Consider the following 23,665-nt stretch of genomic DNA (forward strand, 5'->3'; position numbering starts at 1 on the left):
CAGACACAGGACTGGTTCTCTGTGGTGTATGTAGACAAGCATACAGGCCAACAGGCCAACCTCTCACAGACACAGGACTGGTTCTCTGTGGTGTATGGAGACAAGCATACAGGCCAACCTCTCACGGACACTGGACTGGTATATTGGGACAACATTGACAAGCATCCATCACAACCAGTGTTAGCAACACAAACTATCAAATCCTTACCTTGCTCATCCATTCTTGTATTAATGACTCATTATGAACTAAAGCATGCCTAAATATCCTCACATTCTGTTATCTTTTATCTGCGACTCATACAAGAACATGAATGTGATTTGCGATGTTAATGAAAGACAATAACAACATCCAGCTGAACTTTCCTCAGCAGCATTACTCCTACTCTGATCAGGAAGCTGTAGACAGTAGATAAGTCTGCTGAGGAGAGAGTGAGGGGGGAGAAGGGGGAGAGGGGATGGAGAGAGACAGAGGGGGAAAGATGGAGAAGGGGAAAGATGGAGAGGGGGGAGATGGAGAAGGGGGGAGAGGCAGGGGGGGAGAGAGGCAGACGTGGAAAGATGGAGAGGGGGGAGAGAGGCAGAGGGGGAGGAGGCAGAGGGGGAAAGATGGAGAGGGGGAGAGATGGAGAGGGGAGAGAGGCAGAGGGGGAGGAGGCAGAGGGGGAAAGATGGAGAAGGGGAAAGATGGAGAAGGGGAGAGATGGAGAGAGAGGGGGAGAGAGGTATAGGGGGATGAGGCAGAGGGGTAGGTGAGAGATAAAAAAAATAGGAACTTGGAGGGATACAGAGAGATCTGTAGGGAGATGTAGGGATGAGAGGATCAGGTCTTTTGATGATGCATACGGATGTTCAGTTGGCTCAATCTTGAGCTGTCTACATGGTCTATGTGTGTACATCAAGTTTCATCTTCATCCCTTCAGGGTTCAACATGGCCACTTGGACATTAGGGACCGATCATTTCATATTCTGGAGTGGGAAGAGGGGTGTGTGATTCTGTTTAGCAACTGCAAAACCAGATACAATGTATGTTTCAATTAAAACTATGCGCCTAAATATCAAAGGGGCAGTCCCTTAGTTCAAGACTACACTTATTTTTAATTCTTGGTCACTGTTGCTTGAAGGATTTCGAGGAAAAAATTCCTGATTGATAGGTGGGGAACAAGAAAAATGACATATCATTTTCATTTATTTTAAGAATTTGATTGGCTGACCTTTACAGGACTACTTTCACTACTTTCACTACATTCATATTTCATCACAACATGTTTTTTTCACACAAAAGTGTGGAGCTTATAGATTTCTATTGGTGAGTAAGTAAGTAAGTAGATTCTGTCCCTATTTGACGCTTTTGAACTACCTGAAGTAGTTCTGTATCTTTTCACTCAATTGATAACGTAATCACATGACATACTGTTATTCATCAGTAAAGGAACGGCAGTTACTGAGTTAGGTTGTTGTTTATCTAGGTGAGGTCAACCGCTACTGTCAAAATAGTAATATGAAAGAATTGGATGATCCTTAACTATTTTTTGAGAACATGTATAGTTCAGGAGAAAACATGCTAAATATGTATTTGCATCTGTTTAAATATTTTGCTGAACAAACATGTGGCAGGAGGGTTAGAACTAACAGTTTTTGTCCACTAGTCCTTATAATGATAACATATAGCGAAACCCTTAAAATGGGCCAATTTCTACTAGTATTTACTATTGGGCAGTTTGGTAAGGACTATAGGACTAGTGCCAATTTCTAACGCTGGGCAGTTCAGGATGACAAGTATTTGGGCTATACAGTAGGACTTTTTCACTTCAACACACATATATTAATACAAATCGCGATTCATGAAACTGCAACCACACTCTGTCCTAAATCTTTCTAAATTTGGTAGCTTTTGAGGTACTCTACAGGCCTGTACTGGGAAAAGAAGTAGTGACTTGGGCACACTTCTAACCCTGATGATTAGATAACATCCCCAGCTATCAACTGCGAGTCGTAAGAGGCAGCGATTTGGAAAGTGTAGGTATTCAAACAGGTCCCAAGCAACACGAAAATGGCAGTCGTAAGAGGCAACTGAATGAATAGTGTGGTCAGGTGGCGTTGGGGGACCAACACATCACTGGAGATGACCCTTCATACAGTTGATATACACACAACACACCAGCTTGTTCTATATACCCTATAAAAAGGCAATTAGTGTTACCTGGTGGCAACCCATCTCTCAGTCTCATTGAGACCCTGTAGTAAGGAGGGACAGCAATGTTACACACCTGTGAGGATAATGCAAACTCATCTCATCTACACACCTGGTGACAGGTGAATGTTTCTCTTGCAGAGGCCGTTCACTGTTACTGATGTCTGCAACCAATACCAGTTAAAAAATCTTCTAACAATGAATATTCTTTTACTTATGTACCTGTTTTATTCACTAGCAACTATCAAAGCTAAAGCAGGGTTAGACACAGGCACTAGTCTGTCAGTCCAATCTGTCATGTTAAGTAATCCACAAGTCCAAATTGAGATGGGGATGAGTTGAATGCTACGAAAAGTTGATTTTCAAAAGTTATGCTATGAACATAGGCATAAACAGGGCAAGAGAAAAATGATCTCAATTTCAAATAAATTTCAACTTCTACCACCCAATTTTCAAATTTACATAATTAAGATGATGATTAAAGAACATGATGATGTTATTGATGATTCTAACTAACATCTTCCACTAAAAGATCAAAGGTGTGACTGTACATCATCCTGCGATAAAGTACACTTTTTGAGTTACATCATAATGGACTGACGTCATAACGCTTTTCAAATTACATCCCCGGCGATCTAACATATCCTTGGTAACGTCACTCTTTCATTACTGTCAAGCAAGATGGCGCATCTGGCACATTTGGTGAAATGGTTTCTTTTAACTTGTCGACAATTTGAATAAAATTTGTCACAAAATTGCCTGAGGCGGACATTGGTGCCCTAAGAATTTGGTTTGTCTCTGAACACAGGCATGAGCGTTCCTTCAAACGCTGCAACACCATGATATCCACATGTTCACCTGTTGCTCAACGTACAGCATTTAGCAATATACAGCGGTCAAACAAAACCGCTGTTGCTCTTCCTCCGCCATTTACGTCCCTTGGCGCCGCAATATCCCAACCCAGGCCCTCGATTCACGTCGGTTACGGTATCATGTAGTGGGACCATCTCAGGAAGCACACTATTTCATGGTTTGCAGTTGCACCAGTCTACTAACATTAGTGTGGAAACAAAGTTGCAACTTGTACGACAGAGTGAGTGAGTATGGTTTTACGCAGCTTTTAGCAATATTCCAGCAATATCACGGCGGGGGACACCAGAAATGGGCTTCACACATTTTGCCCACGTTGGGAATCAAACCCGGGTCTTCGGCGTGACGAGCGAACGCTTGAACCACTAGGCTACCCGACCACCCCACTTGTACGACAGAAAACACTTCAACTCACAATAACCAGCAACACCAAACTACGGCCATATTTACATGCATTACCTCAGCCCCACAATGCACATGTGGAATGTTTTGAGTCACATGATTAAATTCAAGCAAATTAATAAACAAAAAATGTAATTCTACTTATAGGTGCATGGGATTACGAATAACCACCCACTAAACATGCTAAACGAATAATGAAATGTGACCTATTTAAATATTTAATAATCTACCAAGTTTAGTGGATTGTATTATGCTTAAAATGTCACTATGTCTCTTACAATAAGGGTGCCAGCAATTAGGTGGAAGAGCTCGTCATTACAGGTTTGACTTAAACCCAGCTCCAATATATCCCAAGGCTAGTCTTCGGCATCTTAGAAAAGTAGTAAAGTTTGCTCTACTCCTGTGTGTAGTGTAATAGTGAGTGAGTGAATATGGTTTTAGGCTGCTTTTAGCAACATTCCAGCAATATCACGGACACCAGAAATGGGCTTCACACATTGTACCCATGTCGGGAATCGAACCCGGGTCTTCGGCGTGACGAGCGAACGCTTTAACCACTAGGCTACCCGACCGCCCCTGTAGTGTAATAAAAGCATAGTTCTGACTTAAAATATTATAACGCCAAAGCACTTGGATGCACGCATACTCATGTTTTAACTATAACAGTTCAGGGCAATACTTGTTATATATTCGGCCCAAAGCCTGCAAAAAATGATAATAAAAATTCACAGTTTGAATTAAACATTTCCCAATTCTTTAGAATTTTTCAAAATAAGAACATTAAAATAATCAAATTTTGAACAATATCATGATTTTGTCCCAATTTGCTTGCCAAGTGCACTTAATTTGGAACACTGCCTGCATATGATCTCATAGTGTAGGATGTCTTGTGTTCATGTGACCTTGGGGGGGGCACGGGTGGCCCAGTCGTCTAAGGCGCCGCGATTCGCTATGCAGAGTTGCGTCCCTTTGGCACGCCAGAAACCTATGATAGTGGGTTCGAATCCCGGTTCGCCTTGATTATGTTTCTAGGTTTGTCAGCACCATACCTGTGCTCGTGGGTTTCACGGAAGTGGTAAAAGTCTGAGACCTGCATCACTTCGGCTTTCCTCCCACATTGAGCTGACACACCGTGATATAACTGGAATACTGTTAAAAGCGGCGTTTAACCCAACTCACTCGTGTAACCTTGACCTTGCCCACCGTATGTTCAAGTTGATAGTTTATTGAAAGTAGCATTTGAAACTGCCCCCAACTCAAGCATCATAATAAACAAACCACGAAAAAGGTAAACGGTGTGAACGTGTGAACTGGAGCTAAGTGAATTACGAAAATGTAGGACCCTGTATTGTAATTTATAAAGGCAGTCTGCACTGGGATTAATTGTCACATTGATCATGTAAGTCTCAATTTCAAAAACTGATCTTGCTGTGAATATGGTCAATTACAAAACCCAATATATATTTCAAGAAGCTGACATTTCCAAACTTTTTAATTTTACTAGACCTGCATAAAGCACGGTTAGAACAGATCTTCAGAAAACCCATGATTGTCTGAAATGGTCTTAAGATGCGACTAACGGGATCGGATGGTCAGGCTCAGAGACTCAGTTGATGCATGATGTCAATCAGTGGATTGTCTGGTCAAGACTATTATTTACAGACCCTTGTCATGTACCTGGAATATTGCTGAGTGAGGTGTTAAACAACAAACAAACAAACATACACACACACTTAATGTTTCCAACATCATTATATAACATTTATATATGCATGATAAGCGTCTGCTTTAGTTCATTTTATGTCACTCATCTTCCTGATTCAAGGGAGTTAACTGACTATATAAGTCCAGTTTCCACCCTTGCCGAAATATGCTGGAATCTTGTGGCTTCATTGTACTTCCACCAGTGGCTATTATGAGTTAGGTCCCTTCTATGTCTCTCCTACTGACCAATCAGATTCCACCTATCATATAACTTGCATTTGTTTCAAACAAAATGGCAGCGCCCAGTCAAGAGTCACTCAAGACGATCTGATCAATAATCAAGATCTATAATAATAATAATAATAACAACAACAACAACAGTCAGTATACTCCCTTGCCTCGGGAAGATGACAGTCACTATTTCACACATGGCACAAATCACAACATCTAGAATTAGATCATGTAGATAGGAAATAATTACCAGATTGTGAAAAACTGTCTCTGTCTAAAATTTAAATTATTGTCATTTCTTAAACATGCTAAAATATACATGGTCTTCCTGATGCACCAACATAGGCATACATGAAACAGTCTTTGCCAAAATGCTTTAGTCTACTAGCACGCACATGGCTTGATCTTAACATAATATTCAGTAGAATTTAGTTTTTTTTAATATGTGGATAAGGTTACTAGACCTCATAAATGTTTACCATGTTTACTAGACTCAGGCTTTGGACTAGTGGCTGAAGTAATGTTAACAGACATGAGTTATCAAAATCTATATTTTGCATATGTACACTCAGCTATGAGTAGGACTTCTTGTGGATAAAATAATGGTAATCACTTATAAGAACATTCTAAATTAAATTACATATACAATAGAAATTATGTATATAATATATTTTATTAGAATAATTCAAAATCAGGAAATTTAATAGGCCTATATCCTTCTTCATAAATAATGACTTCATAATTATTCATCAGTATTCCGCTAACTTCCGTGTTAGGAATAAGAACATCATTTAATTATTTCAAGATGTCCAGTTACATTTGATCAAGATCTTAATTTCCATTATACTATAAATTGCATAGAGTGTGACATGGTCATTGGTGAATTAGACAAATCGGACATTTACTGAAGATATGCCTTAAACACGTCTATCTGATGAATTAACCTAGCTGACAACTTTCATATTTGCACTTCCGTCCATCGGACGGGCACCTGTTGGACACTAGTTCTTGCTGCGATCGGAGGGCGTTTCTCAACAGAAGTAAACCACATACAAAGTTGTAAATACGTAAAATGGCAAATGTATCAGGCATGCAGTCGTGAAATACTTACGAAAAGTATTCTGTTAAGACAACATAAGTATTTCGGTATGATCCGTCTTCAACAGGAAATACAACCCCTCGGTATTCAGTTATCCAGAGTATCACACTATAATATGGCTCAATGATGCGAACTCAAGGGAGGTAACGCCATTAAGCAGTAACCATGTACCGATAAAACGTTTGCCCATGCGATAATATATAATCCCCATTGAACTGTATTGGCGGTCACGTCCACACACACCCGCTGCTTGCGGAAGATGCTTTAACAGGAAATTATAGAGTCTCGCAAGGTATCTATTCAAGCCATAACTTTTACAGAAATTCAAAGTCGTCACTTATAATCTGATCTTGTTTCAAAAACTAAATTAACTGTATTAGGCTCTATGTTTGGTGAAGATAAGGCTACGTATAGAAACATTTTCTGACGCGGAAGTTAGTAAACATATACATAGTTAAACAAGTTGGGTTTTTTAATTCACCTCACTGCCTCTATACACTATGCGATGCATCACACTTATGGAGAAACATTCTTCAAGGCGTCACATGACGCCTACGGGCCTTTCTTTCTGCTGGCGCCGTGACAACGAAGTTAACAAGTCTGTTGTGACTTGCCGTCGGAGTAAAAAAAGACACCGGTACTGCTAGCTGAGAGCCGTGTTAGGTTAAATCAATCAAGACGAGACCCTGTCCTACAACGGACACCCACAGATGACACTCCCTCACGTCTACGGTTATCTCTCCAAACCCCTACATCCCATTTCCCCTACATCCCATTTCCCCTACAACCCAGTTCCCCTACAATTAGTTAAAACAACACGCGGCATTTACCCGTCTGGCATTATGAACTCACCTAAAGGAGAGATTAAGGTCTGGAGAAGAGGTAGTAGAAATGAAAGGGGTAGAGCTTTAGGGGATTAGGGGACTTAAAGGAAAGTTTAAAAAGAAGAAGAATTAATGTAAGTGTAATGAAAGATGCCTGTATGATGAGAAGACAATATTTAGAAATTACAAAAATAACAATAGGAAGAAACAATTATTACACTGAGAAACTGAGATGAGACGATTTACAGTTGAGATGGCTAGGTTTAGTATATAGATACTTGAAACTGACTAACATGACATCAACATGGCTGGTCTTCGCAATGTTGGGTTTGTTATGTCACAGAGAGGAAAGCCCCAAGTCCTATTTGATGGTTATCTTCACACTAAGAACTCACGACAGTAGGAACCGTGATGAGGAATGCTACAGAGCATAACCATGCCCCTGAGGATAGCCAGAAGGTCCGGTTAATGAGCACCCCTACTCCCCCAGAACAAGATCCAGGACACGTGGGTTGACGCAATGGACAACACACCAGATGTACCAAGAGCTGTCGCCTTCAACGACTACATCGTCACTACCTGGGTCGACCACGGAGCACGATTCCCTCTACCACTGTGGAACCATCACGGTACAACAGGTCCCATGACGAACAACAACCTGGAAGGCTTTCATAACCAACTCAACCGAGGTCTCCCTCACCGACATCCCAACATCTACCGATTTGTGGCGGTAGTCAGGAAGGTGGAACAGAGGCAGGAAGAGAGTGTACAGAGAGGTGGAGAACCGTCTCTGCCGCCTGAAGGACGAGTTGAATAGAGAGGTGAAATCCCCAATGCAGTTCCTAGATGCGGTTGGCCATCTCCTCAGGCCGGGATAAAGAGTGAATTGAACATTTGAGATGAAACTTATCATAATGTATTATGAATTTTGAAAAATGAACATTTTGTTATAATGTATCATGAATTTTGAAAAATGAACATTTTATTATAATGTATTATGAATTTTGAATAATATCGTAATCGTAATTAAATGTTTATCTCAATCTATTCGTGTTTCTTGGGTTGTTTCATTAATATTGTATGAGATAGGTAGCCATGGACCGTGAACTTTGTTGTCTTAAGCTGTAGGGGAAATGGGATGTAGGGGTTTTGGGAGGTTACCACGTCTACAGACGTACTGTACTGTGTCAGCCCTCATTAGGGAGGTGTTTAATTTTAGCAGTTAACAACGCTGCAAATAGCCAACAACAGAAACATAGGCAAGACTGAATGTGTAGGCCTATGCGGAACCGGTACCATTGATCTCTTACTTCCATACAGGGGCTGATATGACTGCAGCATGGTCCTATGTCTCGTGGCTAGCAGAGATAGGAGAGGCCCAGATGTTGTTTAAACTTAGCGGCTCGGCAACCAGACATTATCCTATATTCACGCCTAATTGTATTTATTATTCATTCATTATTTATTCCATGTTCTGTAATATTCATATCTGAAAAAATGGTCCTGTTAGCCATTCAATTGGCCTTATATTGACAACAAAAGCTGGTCCTGCGAAACCAAAGCAGGCCAACCATTGGCACCCCATCCCTTGGTTGATTACCCATTCCTTTATTACTGACTACCCCATCCCTTGGTAACTGACTACCCCATCCCTTGGTAACTGACTACCCATCCCTTGGTTACTGACTACCCATCTCTTGGTAACTGACTACCCATCCCTTGGGAACTGACTACCCATCCCTCGGTAACTGACTACCCATCCCTTGGTAACTGACTACCCATCCCTTGGTTACTGACTACCCATCCCTTAGGAACTGACTACCTATCCCTTGGTTACTGACTACCCATCCCTCGGTAACTGACTACCCATCCCTTGGTAACTGACAACCCATCCCTTGGTTACTTACTACCCATCCCTTTATTACTGACTACCCATCCCTCGGTAACTGACTACCCATTCCTCGGCTTCTGACTACCCCGCCCCTTGGTTACTGACTTCCCATCCCTTGGTTACTGACTACCCATCCCTCGGTAACTGACTACCCATCCCTTGGTTACTGACTACCCATCCCTTGGTAACTGTCTACCCATCCCTTGGTAACTGACTACCCATCCCTCGGTAACTGACTACCCATACCTTGGTTACTGACTACCTATCCCTTGGTTACTGACTACCCATCCCTCGGTAACTGACTACCCATCCCTTTATTACTGACTCCCCCGCTCCTTGGTAACTGACTACCCTGCTCCTTGGTTACTGACTTCCCATCCCTTGGTTACTGACTACCCATCCTTTGGCTACTGACTTCCCATCGCTTGGTTACTGACTATCCATCCCTTGGCTACTGACTTCCCTTCCCTTGGTTACTGACTACCCATCCCTTGGTTACTGACTTCCCATCCCTTGGCCGCTGACTACCCCGCCCATTGGTTACTGACTTCCCATCCCTTGGCTTCTGACTACCCCGCTCCTTGGTTACTGACTTTCCATCCCTTGGCCTCTGACTACCCCGTTTCTGGTTACTGACTTCCCATCTTTTGGCTACTGACTTTCCATCCCTTGGTTTCTGACTACCCCGCTCCTTGGCCTCTGACTACCGTCAAACACAGCCCAGACACAGTACCAGACATATCCCATACTTAACAATCCCGTCAATAGCGGACCTCCAAATAGCATTCGGCAAATGATTGAATAATGGTTGTGTTGATAATAAATAACATGTGCTGTGGTAATGACAATTACACATATTTCACGTGTGTTTGTGCCTGTATGTACATGTATTAAACTATAAATAGATATTGATTTAACTGAACAAAGGTTCTCGAGGCATGATAAAACGTTATCTTGTATTTCCTTGTCTTATCTTACCAAGCCAATACTTTGTTCTTACTGTAGTGTCTGCGTTAAACAACTGTATGTGTACACGAACTAGGCCACACTGTCACCTTCAAGGTCTTTTCACGAGAATAAACAACTCAGTGTCAAGTTAAAGTCCAAGGTATCTATTTCCGCAGAAAAATTAACCAGGCATATTAGCGAAGGTCACATGGTACTCATTTTATTAACGCTTCAGACAGTTTAACAAACAACGGGGAAGACTATTGAATATCAGTTCTTATTTTAATATACCATACATTTATACATTGAACCGTATCGCCGCACGGTGTAGGTATGTATACACATATCACCTGTTTACAATTTCAATTCGCAAAGAAAATCTAACAGAAATCTAAAATTGTAGGAGGTGTTTTAACCACAGTCAACAGATCAGTATGCATATCATACACTTGTAATACTCAGGTCACTGTGAAATAAACACCCCAAGCTATCTATAAGTCTGGAAGTTAATTTAAGGTACCGACGTTTACTACAATATCTGAAAAACTATTGGACCTACTCCAGTCAAAATTGGTATGCGATTATTAAACAGTCATATATAATTGGATATTACATTTAAAGACAATCGGTGCATGAATATAAAATCTGTCTATTTAGCTATCACTTTATTTCATCAACAACCAGACCTGTTCGTCACGGGTGGAAAGAGCATTCATTGTAACAGCCATCTGCATAATGCTACCCCTGCGTCACAGGGCCAAATGAAACAGTTGAACCAATCAACTCAACTCAAAAGGTTGCACTGGAATCACGCACGCACGAATACGGTGTTAGCATTAGACTTCATGATGTCTGAGCGCAAGCATCTTTCCGCTGATGGGAAAGGTTTCGTTGTTAAAATATTTGAATACTTTAAGGCTGAAAGTGAAAGACGTTCGCCCTTCTTTGACATTTCAAAGTACATGAAAAGAACAATTCATGTGTTACAGCTTCCCAAACAAACCGTAGTTAAGATTTTGAACGCTCATAAAAACACATGCTCCCCTGCACATCCCTTAGAGGGCATCTCAAAACAGGATAGGAAATTAAAGTTAGATTCCTTTGATACGAAAGTTGTCAGGGACGTGATTCGGCGGTTAACACGAGCAAATGAATTTATTTCAACACGAAAACTAAAACAAATTCTCCTTACAGAGCATGACTTAGATATTTCCAAATGGACCATTTGTAAACTCCTTTCCAAATTTGGGTATCATTTTACAAAAAGACGAAAGGGTCGAAACTAGCAATGTGTGAACGACCAGATATCATTCGTTTGCGTATCAATTATTTGCTATTAAGCAGTCTATTAAAAAGAAACGAGAAGAAGGCTATGAGCCTGTCTATTTGGACGAAACCTGGGTTAACGCCTGCCACACAGCGGCTTACCAACGGTTTCACCCAGATACCAGAGAGCCAAAGCGCAAGACCCCCCCCCCCCCCCTGGTAAAGGGGAGCGCCTGATTGTCCTCCATGCAGGCTCCCACAGAGGTTGCCTCCGTAGGGTGTGATCTAGTGTACAGATCCAGATCTACAGATGGCAGAGAATACCATACAGAGATGAATAGTCAGGTTTTCACTGCGTATTTTGAGGAGCAGCTCCTCTTAGCACTGCCTGATAAATCCTTGGTAGTTATGAACAATGCTCCCTATCACAGTTGTCGAGATCCTATTAACCGTTGTCCAACCTCAAATTCCACCAAAGGTGAGATATGTCAGTGGTTGGACAACAACCGCATTGCTCGGCCCACGAAAGTAAAAAAAAACTGACTACTACCAACTGGTTCTTCAGAACAAACCCCCGCCCTCTTATTTGATTGCCAACATGTTGAGAGAACACGGTCACGAAGTGCTTAGACTTCCTCCTTACCATTGTGACTTGAATCCCATCGAACTAATCTGGGGTGATTTGAAAAATATGGTCGCACGGCAAAATAAGACCTTCAAGCTTGCCGACGTCAAGCAGATTGTCTTAAAGGGATGGGAGAAATTACAGATGTACGTTGGGCAAACTGTGTCCAACATGTTATCAAAGTTGAGGAAGAGAATTGGAAACAAGACTGTATCCGACCAGATACTGTCCAGCCTGTTGTTGTTCATTTAGGTGACAGCACAGACTCCGAATCTGACGACGAGGGCATTTCGTGGGACCAAGAATAGTGCAATACATATACCCCTGTTTCACTACGACATGTAATAGCCCGAATTACGAGGTTTCATCACTGGTTACAATCCTAAAATGAAAACTATCTGGGTTGGCGTTGTACCGAGTTAGCAAGGCTCCACTGATGGTGACCCTTGATAGCTTCATGTCATCTGTAAGCATTCTCGGGACCCATCTGGCACACACTTTGGACATGTGGAGTTTGCCATGAATTATATTATGTATGGATCCATATGATAGGCCATATGATGTTTTCAGGGCTGGTACTGGTTGATGGCCGTCCGGACCGGGCATCATCTTCTAAGCTCTCTCTGCCACGCTGAAATTCCTTCACCCACCGTTTGATAGTTGCAGACGATGGGGAAGACTCTCCATAAACTGCAGTCAATCGCTCTTCCACCTGTTTGGCAGGTTGACCCTCTAGGACAAGGAACTTTATCACCGCTCTGTACTCAGATTTGTCCATTTTGCCAATTCACTAGGGGAAGGTCTCTTCCACGAAGTGTTGTGACAAAATATTTGCAGCCAGCAATATGTTTCTACATAGCATCAGTCGCTAAGACATTCATGTACATCAGGTGTAGCGCATTGTACCATTCGACCAGGAATACTGTGTGAGGCTCAAAACCTTTTGTTACCCCCTCGTACCACGGATATGAATTCTTACATAATCGTACATATTCTTAATCATTTCTTAAGAATCTTAGATATATCTTATTTTATTCCCAAACATTCTTGTAGTTCGTGGGATTCGTGAGAAAACATTTTTATCAAAGAATTTCTAGGAATCGTCTACGAATTTCAGGTTCGTATTTGTAGTACATGTCGTAATCGGATCTTGTCAACTTTGTGCAATTCTTGGCTCAGAATTTGATTCTCTTTCACCCGTAACAGCCCCGAAAGTCTCGAATCATCTACGAAAATATTAAAATATTTTCTTCGAAACCATACAGCAATGATTTGTCTAAATGAATAATTACGTATGATATTTTACACCTAATAACATGATGCATGAAATATAATAATGTGGCAATGAATGAGACATTCAAGTCAATAACACTGACCTGAAAAAGTATGCAAAAATAATTGGATAAATATTATTAAATAACTGTTTGAAACGCCCAACGCTAACACCGTATTCGTGCGTGCGTGATTCCCGTGCAACCTTTCGAGTTGAGTTGAATGAATGGTTCAACTGTGTCATATGGCCCTGTGGCGCAGGGGTAGCATTATGCAGATGGCTGTTACAATGAATGCTCGTTCCACCCGTGACGAACAGGTCTGGTTGTTGATGAAATATAGTTATAGCTAAATAGACAGATTTTATATTCATGTACCGATTGTCTTTAAATGTAATATCCAATTATATATGACTGTTTAATAATCTCATACCAACTTTTACTGGAGTAGGTCCAAGAGTTTTTCAGATATTGTAGTAAACGCCGGTACCTTAAATTAACTTCCAGACGATACCTATGTAGAACAAGGTCTTTTCCGTTTGTTGACTTGGATGTACTTTTGCTTGAGAACACACGTTTCTTAAATCTCAAGCGAGATTAGTGCATGGTGGCTCGTTGGAAAGCTCTCCAAATTCTAAGACGTTTGATACCACATCCGATACACCTATAAGGGGTCGTTAGGGAAATACAAGCGTTTGAAAGCGTCCAAATTGACGTCAGAGGCCTCTGTTAGGGTGTTACCGCACGCGCATGCGCGACACCATGGTGGTTATTTTAACATAGTTGCATTGTTTCCAAAAGATTTCAAGACATTTGGTCACTGCAAAGTGCATACAAAGACATTAACGCCAAAAGCGAAAATCGGCGCGTTGTTCGTTTTAAATTAAATTAGAATTTCCATAATCAGAAAAAATCTCTGCTAAAAGTAGAGTCCACTTTTCGCTTCCACATACAGGAAACTACGATTATAACGAACTAAACTGGACCACTAATTTTAGTTTGTTATAACAGTAGTTCGTTATAAGCATATATACAGCCTCTACACAGCAAATGAACAGGCCACAAAAACAGTTGGTTTTTAACGTGTTCGTTATAAACGCAGTTTACTGTATATCATAAACATCTGTTATGAATCCCTGTCAATTAGTGGTGATATCAAGCGTTGTCCTACTTGTGGCAACCGCAACAAACACATGCAAAGGCAAGTCGTGTGTTTACCTGATAAAATACGGGAACATATGATGCAAGCCAAACAATGGAATTGTATCAGACATCAATTTGTCACTTTTGCCGAAAATGTGTAAATGTCCCATAGATCTAACTGTATAAGCAATTGACACAAAAGCACCAGAACGCAAGATCGCGACATTGGTCAAGTGTCGCAATCTCGCGTTCTCGCGTTCTCGCGTTCTCGCGTTTTTGAAAAGAGTTGCATATGACTGAAAAGGCAATTGACACAAAAGCGCGAGATCGCGAGATCGCGAGATCGCGAGATAGCAACATTGGTCAGGTGTTGCGATCTCGCATTCTCGCGTTTATTACGGTTTGAGTCGAAACATGCAGCGCTTGCCAATCAGAATTCGCATATATACACACAATGACATGTTATTATAAACATTCTTCATTTGCACTGGTACGTAGTTACACTGATAAATTAATTGAATTGATTGTCTCTGAATAGTTTTTGTGTACTCCAACCCTGCAATGAAGCCTGCAACAAAGTCGGCGAAGAACACATGAAGAACCAGACTAAATGTTTATATTTCCCTTTAAAATAATACGTGTTTCAACACACAAAAATGTTAAACAAACACACGTTTGTGTTTACCGTTATGCTTGCCCATGTAGCTGTCGTATACATGTAAAATATATAAATGTTGTGTACAGCCATGTGTGGAACTGAATACAATATTGAAATAAGGAACGTGTTCTGAGGTGAGACATTTCAAAACAGTCTACAAATATAAGATGTTGAATGTTACAGGAAACAAGTATAATCAGTGATTAAGTCTAATAACTGGAAATTTCAGTGATTATGTCTAATAACTGATTCACTCGGTGCTTATGTCTAATTACTGAAATCTTCAGTAATTAGACATAATCACTGAAATGAACCAAGGGATTTTATACTTGTTTACTGAAAGCATATTCCTGCCTTTTTATAATAACTTGTGAGAAGGCTTCATAATCCTGTCCTTAGCCAATCTCCTGTAAACAAACAGAATCATGTGTTGTAACAACATCTCGATCGAACACTCTCTTTGCGTCAAGCGGTTCAACTTGACTCAGTCTGTGGTGGTCAAGGCTTTCTAAGGTGTAATTGTGTTGGAACTAAACGGTGTCAGACCAATCGCTGCAAATGTTTTAAGGCCAAGATGCAATGTAATTCTAGATGCCATTCAAGTCTTTCATGTGCAAACAAACATTCCTGAGTGTCCATCTAACTGATATTTGTCATACCATTCATGTCATACCATTCACGTCATACCATTTTATGAAATAAAAGATTGAACTGTTTAAGCTTATTTCTGTGATATAGGTATCTGGTTACAGGAGGTTGTATTTACTTTGATAGCTAATCTAATTTCAAACCTAGCACACATTATAAAAACAAGGCAGGAATATGCTTTCAGTAAACAAGTATAAAATCCCTTGGTTCATTTCAGTGATTATGTCTAAATACTGAAGATTTCATGATCATTAATTAGACATAACCACCGAGTGAATCAGTTATTAGACATAATCACTGAAATTTTCAGTCATTAGACTTAATCACTGATTATACTTGTTTCCTGTGACATATATATATCCTACACCACGAAATCTGACTTGGTTGTGGTTCAGGGAAATTTGACAGCAAATCGCTACATGAATCAAATTTTTCAACCTCACCTTTTCCAATCATTGACCGCCAGAGGGAGCTGTTTCAACAGGACAACGCTCCACTGCACACAGCTTGTGTCACGGTAGACTACCTCCTTATGCCAACATCAACGTCTTGCCCTGGCCGTCGAGATCTCCAGATCTCAACCCAATGGAACAACTCTGGGATGAACTCATCGACGTGTACGTTAACGTCAGAACCGCCGCAGACACTCCACAACTGGCCAACGTGTTACAAGCAAAATGGCGCTGAATTCCGCAGGACAGAATGATATGTGACTGTCTGTCATCCGTATTTATACCTATTCTAGTAACCACAGATAATCTCATTGACTGATTAAACTGACGATAAAGTTGTTATTGCTTACTTTAGTGACGTTCTCGTGCTTTTGAGTCAATTGCCTATACAGTCATATGTAACTATTTTCAAAAACGCGAGAACGCGAGATTGCGACACTTGACAAAATGTATTGACTCAGAGCATTATTGTTTATCACAGCGTATAGACTCGGCATGCAGAAGAACTCATCAGCGCATTTTTACACTTTATCTTTTAATTGGCATGTTAAACTTCTATTTCATAACTCAGTTTTATTTGCACGGATCACTATCGAATCTTGGAAGGGACATTGTCGCATACTCGTATTGTCGCATTGACGCCCTTACAAAAACAAGCAAAACGTGTCAAAATTAACCAAAGCGCGACAATTCGACAACGCGACATTTTGGCCATTTGTCGCATTGTCACATCGTCGCATTTTTGCTCTTTGAATAATCTTTTTCTATATTTCACAAAAGGGCGACAATGCCTTAACGCGACATTTTTCAATGTCAAAATGTGTCTAGTTGTCGCATTGTCGCCCCATCACAAATATGTATAAAAGGCGTAAAGTTCAGTTAATGTTACAGTTAGGGAGCGGTAACCAAGTTATATCTGTCGTAGAAGTTCAACCTGATACATGTGCGTCTTGAATTGAAAACAGTCAGCGAGTCCAAACTGGTCTTGTTGTTGTGTGGTATGAGTTGTGACATAGACCAAAGAAAATAAAGTAAAAAATGAGACCAACGCAAGGCTACAATGATTGGGAAAGTCTAGATTTCCACAGCTCTAGCCTGAAATTAAGAATTGTTCTGTCCTCCTTTTTAATTTTTAATTTTTATTTTGTAGACATGGATAGCCCAACCAGGAAAGAAATTGATTGAATATTAATGTCACATGTCACCAATGATCCAGTTGAATTCATCACACAATAACATATTAGTATTTGATATTGCGAAGGGCATGATCAGGTACATGTTCACTGTTGTAATGTACATACTAGTCAACTTGATGATAATGTTTATTATAGTGTAGCAAGACATCAACGATTACTATATGATATCCTTACTTGTCATCAATGTATTGACATCAAACAATGGACGACAATTCGAAATTCTTATTCGAGCTATAAATAGCTTCTGGTGTCGGTAAAAGTTTCGTAGTTAAAAATATGTATCTACAAAATATAATCTAAAGGAGCTAAGAACAATATTGTTTTATTAATGCTTACTTCCATGGATAGCATTGAGGCAATCTGGGCTTGCCAAATCGTTCTAAACTTGAGCTGGATTCCTTTTAACTTTTTTCTCTATGGTCTGGGAGACGTACAAGGGTGTCAGTATCGCATGGAGAACTGACGTTTGGGAAAATCCGCTGCGACCAGCCTGGGTCAGTGTAATCGGATATATTGTGGAGTTTCAAGTTATGGCTGTTTGCTGAATAGAACAATGGCTCACAAACAAGAGCACAATGTAGAGATTAAAGCATCACCACCACTGTTTATATCAGATATGTTATTGTGATTTGAAATCTCTTTTTGAACAATTGCGAGTAATTGTATACTCTGTATTCTTTCGTTATGGTAGAATATATATTTTCTATGTTGCTTTTTGAATTATCCACAAATAATGAGAACTACAATGTAAACGTCTATCTGGAGATATACAATAATACAACTGAAGGGCATATCTGAAAAATGGGAATAATCCACTAATATTTCTTTCTTAAACACTGTCTTTTACATAAAATCATTATATTATACTTTGTATAGTTTTAAAGTTGAGAAATATTGCATTTCAAATCATGGCAAATTTTGTATCTTTCTACATTTTGAATTCATTTTATTTTCTGCAATAAAACCTTAACATCAGATAGTGATATATACGAATATGACCTATACTGTGATAAATGAATTATTAATTTCGTATTATGAGTTAAATAAATTGTAATATGATAGTACAAACAAATTATTTTAATCTGTTCGTGTGAGTAGGTAACAAAAGATCGAGGCAACTCATTAACGTAACCATTTGTGAAAAATCATATATTAAAAGTTTAGGGGTTTGAACATGTGCATTGAATGACAGACAAGAAAGCAACGCAATGATTAAATTATGAATCAAATTATTTTATGAATAAAACTAACTATATAGAAAATAAAAGTTTAATTTCTCATTGTTGGAAGGTGTTTAATAATAGTTTTTGTTTGATTGTTTGTTGTTAAACGCCGCACTCAACAATATTCCAGCTATATGACGGCGGTCTGTAAATAATCGAGTCTGGCCCAGACAATCCAGTGATGGATATCATGAGCATCGATCCACGCAATTGGGATACGATGACATGCATCACCCAAGTCATCGAGCACGACGGATGAAGGACATTATCTCAATGTCAATGTTGATTTACTGTCAATGTTGACAGTACAAAAATGAATCAAATCGGCCCAGACTCAGTGTTTCAAGGAGAGGCTATTTAAACGACCACTGCATCGAGTTTATGTACAGAGTGTTGAGAAGGTAAGCAACCCTGCAGAGTCCTTCGCTTTGATGAAGTCGGCTGGCCTGAAAAGTGAAACAGAAGGCTTTCTGTTTGCTCCTCAGGACCAGTCACTTCCCACTCAATGTCAATGTGTTGATTTTGCATCAAAATGTAAATTTAAAATGTAGATAATGCAATGAATATAAGGAGACTGTCCAACACATTGTCAGTGGATGCCCAGCTTTGGCACAGACACAGTATCTTAAGCAACATGATGGCGTGGCTCGATCATTTTATTACCGTCTTCATTTTATTACCGTCTTCGCAGTGCTTGTGGTTTTGACACAGAGGTCCATCAGAGGTACGACCCGGAATATGTAGAGGGGGTCATGGAAAATAATAAATACAAACTTCGTTTACAGCCTCAGACCTATCCATGCCAACAAACCTGATCTGGTCCTTTTTGATAAATCCAATGAAATCATGATTTATATCATTGAATTTTCTGTCCCTTTTGACACTTATGTGATTGACAAGATTCAGAAAATACATGGCAAATATGCGAACCTCGCTTTTGAAATGTCACGCTTGCATCCCAAGTACCAAGTTGGTAATATTAGATTCTACTAAAAACAAACATAATAAAGACTGACAGATTTTCATTTAAAAGTAAATGCATTGATTAATATAAGCTGCAAATATATTTATCACATAAACATTACATTCAAATTTCAATGATGTATTAATAGTATCATATATAATGTGTCATGGAGCGGTGATATAAGCGATTCTCTTGTTTACTAATCCATTTTCACATTTTCGTGAACATAAACACAGTCGAAGACCAATATCTCGAATGTACCGATATCTCGAACCTATCTGCAGGTCCCGAACGCCTCACTATTTAAAAACATATAATTTGCCCACTTATCTCGAAATCGAGATAAAAAGACATCGTGCTATCTCGAACATTGGACTCGGTCACAATTGTGACTTTACTATAGCATTTTGTACCTTTATCTCGAAGTGAGTGAGTGAGTTAAACCTTTAAGTCACACAGTATTTCAGCCATATCGTGACTATCACTAGTTAAACATAATATATATGTATATATATACTGATATTAAAACCCAGCAGGATTTACATCATCCCTCCAGCAACTGGCGATTGTATGCAATAAAAATACAAAAATTCTACGTTTAAAAGAGTAGTAGGCAGAAATATTCTTTGAATGACATGGACTTACAATATTCTCTCAGGGGGACAATAATTTTACACTGCGTCAACCAGCCAGTAACAAACTCAAGAATTTAGATTACAAGTGGATGTTTAAATGACATATTTTTAATTGCCTGAAGGCATGAAAGTGTATCTGAAAAACCAATGAACTGTTTATGTTTAAATTGGTTTTTGATATATTTTAGTGCGGTAAAAATGGCGTTTGCTTCTGCTGTAAAGATGGAACTGTTATCTGGTAATCGTGAAGATATTGTTCTGGATCCAATGACAGTGGCACTAGCAACAGCACCACCATCCTTTGATCCATCAGTAAATATAGATTTATATGTGTCATAAGTGTTTCTTAATTGATTGTATTCTTGTTGTTAAATTAGTTGATTAGTATCTGATTTTTTTTAATTTGATTAATGTAAGGTCTACCTCTGATCTTACCATTTGCCAAGGAGGTGATCAAAACACTTGAGAGGGAGCTATATCGTGCACTTTAAGATTAGAAGCAAATATGGCAGACTGGATTATCTCGAAGTTGTTATTTGCCACATTACAATTTTGAGAAGCACATGTATGTTTAACACTGTACGTCAGGGACGCTGTAGCGGCTCAAACATCTGTTACAACATTCAGCGAATGAAGCAGCCGTTGCCCGTTTTAAAGTAAGAGACGTTCAATAGTTTGCACACTCTCATTGGGAAAGCTATCGAAAAGCATCTGAATAGGTAAGGTTTGGTGGATATTACCATGACATGCACCTGGGTGCATTATTGCCTGAAATATGTCTGATGTGAAAACATGCATTATTTTCTTTGTCATATCCTTGTGTATACAACCCGTGAAGTTCCGGGGTAGAATAGGTCTTCAGCAACCCATGCTTGTCGCAAGAGGCGACTATGACTCTTGTAAGAGGCGACTAACGGGATCGGGTGGTCAGGCTCGATGACTTGGTTGATACTTGTCATCTTATCCCAATTGCGTGGATCGATGCTCATGATGTCAATCACTGGATTGTCTGGTCCAGACTAGATCATTACAGACCGCCGTCATATAGCTGGAATATGGCTGAGTGCGGCGTTAAAAAAACAAACCAACAAACCAACTATAAGATAGTGATTCATAAACACATGCTCATGATATGGTCGGAATTGTACTACACTTCTGCTATATGCAGAGATTTCTATTGGACATGGAAAGGGTTTTGTCGCTTAATTTGATACCTTACGAGAGGCCCTCACTGTGTAAGGCTTTGACACTTTATCAGAAGCCCTCTCTCAGGTGAGCCAATAGTATTATTGCAACATCATCTTTATCCTGAACTGTCAATTTTATACTTATGGTAAGCATCTTCCTGGGGCAGGGGCGTTAACTGACTATAAAAAGTCCAGTTTCCATCCTTGCCGAACAAGGCTCGAATTGGGGAGTTATATTTTGGCTGGATAACTAGTTAATGCATAACATCCGGTTCGTCAACTGCCATGCGGGTTTCGGTCGATAGCAGGACTTGCAAAGCACGTGTGCCGACAACTTAGCTTCAACATATATTTTCCAGATCTAGTCATGTTTTTAATGAAGGTGTTCACGTGGCTGATGCACTTTGCGAAGTAAGATCCGTTTTATTACAACATATATCTTGATTATCGATCAGATCGTCTACACTGGGCGACGCCATTTTATCTGAAGCAAATACAAGTGACATGACTTCACTTTATATCTCCAGGGCTCGTATTTCGGTAAACCTATACTGACCCTGAACTCATCTCCGTGGTTCTCGCAATCTTAAATTACCTGCCCTTGATTTCATTAACATTTTACTGACCCATCAAACGCCGAGATCAGGAAAACGAAAATTGGTAAGGGAGGTAACTCGTATTGCCAAGAAACCAAAGGCACCGCCAGTTTTGATGGACACGAAGGCACCCTTTCAATCAAAATGATTTTTGAGGGCTTTTATTTTGCGTGTCAGACAGTTTTTCAACGTTGAATTCTTGCAAACACTGTCATAATCAATGGTTCTGTCGGCATTGCTGTTGATACTGCCAACCCAACATTGAGGCTGGTTTGTAACTCGCGTTCTGATTGGTTTAGATTCTGATTTTGTGTTGTGTAGTTGTGTAGTTGCGTAGCCAATCAAAGTGGCGAAAGGAACTCAAGTGCGGATAATTTGAGATTGAGAGAACAAGGGGTTAGCATAGGTTTGCCGAAATGCGAGCCACCATCACTCATTATTTAAAGTACTGTCGGATATGCTAGAAAAATGCTTTTCTGGCTTCATTTAATAAATACATGTCATAGGGCTATGAAAATAGCATATATCAAAGTAACGTAAATTGACCTAATCTAGCCTATCCCAACTGACACTGTGATTACCCTTAAAATGTATTTTTACAGGTAAAATGATGATATGCATGCATGAAACGGCCTATAACCTGACGTAATTACCCATCATCTGTCCCGAGGTGATGACCTCACACCGGCCCTTGCATTCTCACAGATGCAAATGTCACCCAAGTCTCAAAATATTTTCTGTTATTGTACTTGTTATTGTTATTGTTATTGTTATTGACATGTGCGTTGATGGGGTAGCAATTAAGGATATGCCTTGCATTGTATTAGCTTTGAAAAATGATGGAATAGTTAAACGCTGTGAAACGGGATGAGTATTGGAAGTTTGCGGTTTTGAATCAAGAAGTATTTGTTGTTCTAGAGATGATTTCTTGAGGTAACAGCTATCTTCTCCCCTAATGTCGGAGATGAATCTGTACTATCACCCAAAGGTATAGTAACTGGTTTGAACAAGGCTGATGTCTAGCAAAGACTGCGTTGATCCTCCCTTTGACATGTGTGAGTTTGAATGTTGGGTTGTCTTGTCACAAACCCTTCGTAGTTAGCCATGATAGGCACAATAGGTTTGAGCTCACAATATCTGACTGGCGTACTTAAGACAACGTGACCGTGTTGTGCCGCCAGCACATATGAATGGAATATTTACCCCTGAAAACTGCTCGGTCATCGCCACGCGCAGTTTATAAAAATCGGCAATATTTAGTGCAGTCCGGGAAACATAAACTGTATCAGGGGTTACCTTCTGCTCATAAAGCCTGTACACTATATTTGTGGCTATATGGCTGAAATAATGCCAATGCGACGTTAAAGTTTAACTCACTCACTCACTGTACACTATATCCTTTTACGCCCCGGTTTCGTTTTTGAGACCACCCTTAAACATTTTTGTTTTGTTTATCAATCCTTAGACTTGATGGTATGAATTGAAAACCCCATAGCTTGGGCAGTTCGGTAATTCGCGCTAAATCTGAACTAAGAAATGGTTTTCCCTCTACCTCTCTAAAGTGTAAAGAACTCTCCTAATACAGACTCCATATCGTGTACCATGGATATGGCCATGTAATATGCATCATTGGAGCAGTGT

General features: G+C 39.9%; 1 protein-coding gene across 1 annotated transcript in view; it reads right to left on the bottom strand.

The window, feature by feature from the left end:
- Positions 1–6,606, bottom strand: part of LOC124120869 (serine/threonine-protein kinase PAK 1-like) — a 45,185-nt gene extending 38,579 nt beyond the window's left edge. The window contains exon 1 of the mRNA XM_046483771.2: positions 6,510–6,606. The gene's annotated coding sequence lies outside the window, so the exon portion shown is untranslated. The remainder of the gene's footprint in view (positions 1–6,509) is intronic.
- Positions 6,607–23,665: the final 17,059 nt, after the last annotated feature.

Source organism: Haliotis rufescens, unplaced genomic scaffold (assembly GCF_023055435.1).
Source record: "Haliotis rufescens isolate VD_foot unplaced genomic scaffold, xgHalRufe1.0.p SCAF_16, whole genome shotgun sequence".
Classification (NCBI taxonomy): domain Eukaryota; kingdom Metazoa; phylum Mollusca; class Gastropoda; order Lepetellida; family Haliotidae; genus Haliotis; species Haliotis rufescens.